Below are 5,383 nucleotides of genomic sequence, written 5' to 3'. Positions count from 1 at the left end.
GTCTAGTCACTGCTTTTTTTAGTCACTGTGATACCATGGAGAATTCCAGGTGTTGCTAAACCCAGATAAAGACCGTGTGTGACTTCTTTGGCATAACAATCTGCTTATGGGATTTCATTTTTTATCTCTAGCCATGTAAGTATGATAATAGTGAAAATGATACTTGAAAGTGTGTGTGAATATATCGTATATAAAGGAAAAATTACTCATCTATTTTTTCAAAGTAGAAAACTGTTTTGTTATTTCTAAAAGGTTTCTTTGACTTTCTGTAATGAATTATTGGATTTTGCTTACAATAGGTAGTTTAGATCAATCTTTTTTCCTATGTTGTGCCTATTATTGTTATCAAAGAGTTGGAGCCAACCTCATAGGTCAGGTTTGGCATTCTTTGAAGTAAAGCTAGTTTTTGAGCCTTATCTTCCTCCATACGTACAGGGTAGTTTATCCTAGTGCATCTCACCCTGAGCCGTACAAATACGCAGAAAATATAATGGGAAATTGGAAGGTACTACTTTATTTCTGTAGTTTGAATGAAAATAAAGTTTCTGAGGAACTAATGTCTCAGCTTCTTGACTCTCATATGGGATGTAGAGAAATGCAGCTCAAACATACCTGAGTGTGGAACTACTTTGAAGCCTGTGTTCTCTCTTCAGTTGGCGGCTCCTGCAGCTCACCCACACATCAGCCTTGTGCTAAACAGAGCTGGTGTTAACAGCGGTGATTGCAACACTGTAACACTGATTGCAAAATCACTGCTCTTCCCTTGTTTACCAGAGCCTCTCCAGTAGGAAGGGATAGTGTAAATATGGTGTGGTGGATCAACCAGCAGGCAAGTGCAGCTGAACCCTCAGTGGGAGCTCCTGTTGTGCCACTGCAGTGACATCAAACAGCTGGAGAGGGAACTCCCTGGAGGGCTTTGGTCTGCCTGGGCTGTCCACTGGGGGCTTCAGCACTAGAAAAAAACTTTGTAGGTGTTACCACTGCACAGCCTTGCATTTGAGTGCCAGAGAGGTTTTCTGACACGAGTAGATGTTTGACTTGGCTGTAAATTGAGCTCACTATATGTTCATATCGTGTGTTTGAAGTGGGAATGCTGCTGCACAGTGAGGAAATGGTGACTACTAAAGTCCAGAGGTGGAGATGCTGCTTCAAAGTTTCCCTGGACCTGGAAATTTCATCCTTCAGTACATTCCCTAAAAGCGAGGGAGAAATTTGCAGGCTGACATATGGGGACAGATGCATCCCAGATTGTTTGGGTAAAGAAAACAACTTAGAAAGGTCCCTTAAATATTTATTGCTTCATTTCATTAGTAGAGGTGTCTTCCCTGTATCCACCAGCTGAGGGGTCAGGGGGAGGTGGGCATCAAGGGCAGAACTGGGGCTTGATTATTTTTTTATATTTTTCTGCCTCAGGCCATGAGGGTTTTTCAAAGGTCATTTGGGGAGAAATAAATTGGCAACAAGATACAAGCACTGAGTAGCCCCTAACCCTCAGTATTATTTAAAGTTTGTGACGGTGACAAGGCCTTGTGACAGGAATGTATCTTTTTGTCTTCATTAAACTGGTGCTTTGCCAGTGTTTTGTGGGGGTTGTAACAGCAGTAACTGAGCAAAAAGCTGCTGCAAAAAAAAGCAAAAATGTGCTGCAAAAAGCCATTGTTTGGATATGGATGACTTCTTAAGCAACAGATGATTCTTTCACATTTGTGCAAAATGTGAAAATGAAACCAAGGGAAGAATTAGGTTTTGTAAAGGATTTGATACTTTTCCTTGGCCCTTGTTTCTCGGTGGAGGCAGTGCTGTCCAGCTGTCTCTGCACAGCTGTGCACAGCTGTCCTGCACAGCAGGAGCGATGGCATTGCTGAGGGGACACTGAGGCAGCCCTCAACAGCTGGGAGCTGCTTCTCTTCTCTGAGCTTCTGCTGTGGGTGCTCTCAGTTATCTCCAGTAAGCTCTGGGACTGAGACATGAGGTTTTCATTTCTGCTCTGTGACATGGTCTCCTCCAGCTGCACTCCTGGTCCTGTGCACTTGCTGTTGTTGCACTAACCCTGCCCCTTGTGGGGATTTCTAGGTGGGTATTCGTGTGAAACTCTAGGTGTTCTGCCAGAACGGGATTAATTCTGGATTGAATACAACCCAACCAACCTTTCCTCTGTGGTGCCCTTGAGGCTACAACTTAATTGTACTGGAAGTACTATGGTTTGGGGTCATCTCTAGTTAAATTACCTTGAGGCAACTCGGTCCTACTCTTTGCCTTTAATTTTGGAGCTTTTCTAGGTTTGAACAGCAGAAAATCAGCTTCTTGGAAATGCTGGAGTGTAGCTATGCCTTTGTTTCAGTAGAGATAAGTCTGAACTATGGCTTAGGTCTGCTTTCCTATCCCCTAAAGGAATTTGCAGCAGAATTGGCATGTGTCAGCAAGGGAATAAAATGCCTTGGCAGTGTGAGGTGTTTGCAGTGAGATCATTTGCTGGCTGTCCTGTTGCCAAGTGCTGTGTCTTGCAGTGCTGGGTTCAGACTTTGTCAGGAGGTTTGTGCAGGTCTTAACTACATTTGAAAATGCTTCTGTCTTAAAAATCCTGGTTTCTTCCATGTGTTGTGTCAATTTTCAGAAGTTTTATTTTTACCATTTTATAACAGTTTCTGAAGATTTCCCCAGCACTGCTGAGCTCTGCTCAGTGGTAACTGTTATTATACTATTAACTATTCTTTATATATATATAACTGTTATTGAGTGCTAACATTTTCCAGCAGTTCTGGAGCACCATGCTGTTTAATGCACCTGCATGCTAGCTGCAGCTGGGTTGGTTTGTTTGGAGTAGAAGAGAGAAGAGATTCCTAGCTGCCTTGTGCATTTATTGAGAGTTGCTTTGAGGAGTTTTTTCCCAAAGCTGAGCCATAATCCTAAAATGGAGACTGCAGATAGTAAAGGCATTCTATCAGTTTATCAGTGGAGAGGGGGTGGCCAGCAGCAGAGCAGTGAGGAGCATCCTCGCAGGAATGTGCCAGAGGACAGTGAAACAATTACTCAAAAGCCACTGAACTCCTGGGGCACTGAAACAGCTTCTCCTGGATCTGAAGTGGTCAACCCACAATGCTGTTCAAGTCTGTAGGTTTTGTCCTGACTGTTTTAATTCCTCCTTTGCAGCTGCTCTGTGAGGTGACTGCTGTGCATGTATCAGTTCTGTTGGTTGCTTTTCTTAATGCAGCAGTTTTGGTCTTCCCAGTTCACCCCATGCTGCTCCCTTACTACAGCGGGAAGAAATCAGAGTTTCTGAAATGGTTTTGTTGGACAGGGCAGTTCATATTTTCCAGTTTGTAGTCTGGAATTGTTCCCTTGGGACAATTGACTGTAAAGGCCTTTTAACTGCAGAAGATAAAAAGGGAGAAAAAAGCTTGCAGCTCTGTGTAGCAAAGTCCCCGTGTAAACATCAACCAGACAAGAAAAGAAAGACTTCTGCTCTCTAGATGGAGTTTGCTTTTCAGCTCAGGTGTTATCAGAAAGCTCTGGGGTGGCATGAAAGGAAAAAAGGCAGAGAAAAGTTTCTGTCACTTCCTGATAGTCTGACAAAGTCCATTCTGGACTCCATGTCTGTGTGGGGAGTGCTGGGGTAGAAAATGCAATCACAGGGCTTCCCTACTTTTCTTCTATCTCTGTGATATTTTACAGAAAATAATTCAATTGAGTTTGAGGCCTTGGAGAAAGGGAAACAAGACAGGTAAGCTGCTACTTAAATCTTTTGTTTTGGTCATCTAGTGAGACCTAGTAGTTTGGGGTTTTTTTACAAATTTCAGTGAACACTGAGGACTGAGTTCTTGTTTTCGAGTAACTTCAGCCCTGTGGCATTTGGTGTGTCCCATCTTGCCACATTGTTACCCTTGGAGAAAACAGTCATTGATAACTTTAAAAACTTAGTTTGTTGGTTTGATTTTTTTTTTCCCTTTCAGCAAAGTTTCTTTTTTGCTTTGTCATTAAGCAACATGGGGACAATCTGTCGTGGTCTAGATTTTGCTGCAGAGTCTCTAGGAAGAGTCAGGGAAAGCAATGTGTGGTTTAGGAATTTTGCCCTGGAAAAAGGAACTCCTCAGTGACACAGAACAGGCCAATATTAGGAAGATCCAGCAGGATGATGGTGCTCCCTTAGGGAGATGGTTTCCAGAGGCACAGGTAAGAACATCTCCAGTCCACCCAGGCTGCAAACTCCCTGACTCCAGTGCCATTCCTGGCTTTTAGGCATCCTCTTTTCTCTGTTCTGTGCAAGGCTGTTCTGCTGGGGGCATGTGGCCACACATTTCCCTGCAGCAGGCTGCAGATCACACACACAGAGTGTTTGGGAGCTTCACCAGGTGTGTGTTTTGTGTCCAGATAGGCTCTGGAAAGGTTTGACAGCTGGGCCTGTTCCCACTTCCTTCCTGGCTGAAATGATTGGGTGCTGACTCAAATACTTGCACATTTTCCAGGTGCAGGGCTCCAGCTGCCATCTGCCCTCAAGCAGCAATGAGATGGTTCTATAAAAAGCTTCAAGTGGTGAACACACGTGGAAGGAGACATTTGGCAATACAGCAGTAGGCAGCCTATCCCAAATGGAGCTCCAGTAAAGAGACACCAAAGCAGCACTGCCTTGCCATTCCCCAGCAGCTGGGATTGTGTTTGCCATGTTTAGGATCACCTGAAAACACCTTCACTGTATTTTCCTGTAAAGCTGTTCCTGTCTGCCCCAGCAAGAAGGACTTAACACATGTGGCAACATCAATGGGCTTCTGCTGCCGGGCCTTGTGGCAGGACTGGCTTTTGCAGGGAGCCCTTGAGAGAGCTTATTTCTTTTATCTAGTGGCATGAGGTGTTCAAGAGGAAAATAACTGTTGCAGAAATTGTTCTTGTGCCTTGCCACAGTCCAAAGCTGGAAATGCCATAGTTAGAGCAGTTCTCTGTAGCTGCCTGGATTAGAAAGGTAACCCATAAACCACGGTGGATGTTTCTGAAAATCCTGATAGTTGTTTTCAGAGTGCAGTTTGATGTGACTCTTGTTTTCCCTTCAGTGTAGGAGGAAAAAAATGTAACAAATATGTTATTTCTTATCTGTTATTATGAGTTGTGGTACAAGTAGGAAGAGTCAATTATATGCAACTATAACACTGAACTGGGCTGATATGAACTTGTGTCCTGTAGACTCAAATGTCAGTAAAAGGGGGATATGCTTTACTTGTCTCCATGTGGTAAAATCCAGGACTTGTTTATTCTCTGGAGGCAGTTTAAAAACCCAGAATTTCCCCCAAGTGCAGAAGTTTCATTATTGAATGATACTTTATTACTTGGAGCATTCAATGCAGAAAACTGCTTTTCTGGCTCACTTGGGATCCAGGAGTTCTGCTGTTTGCCT

At 43.6% G+C, this 5,383-nt stretch overlaps 1 long non-coding RNA gene across 7 annotated transcripts in view; it reads right to left on the bottom strand.

The window, feature by feature from the left end:
* LOC139592158 (uncharacterized) overlaps window positions 1-5,383 on the bottom strand; it is a 32,479-nt gene that overhangs the window by 9,131 nt on the left and 17,965 nt on the right. The window lies entirely within an intron of this gene.

This window comes from Agelaius tricolor, unplaced genomic scaffold (assembly GCF_023055355.1).
Source record: "Agelaius tricolor isolate 1412-34295 unplaced genomic scaffold, bAgeTri1.0.p SCAF_8, whole genome shotgun sequence".
Lineage (NCBI taxonomy): Eukaryota > Metazoa > Chordata > Aves > Passeriformes > Icteridae > Agelaius > Agelaius tricolor.
The sequence above is the reverse complement of the archived record's forward strand: the minus strand, read 5'-3'. Positions and strand labels throughout refer to the sequence as shown.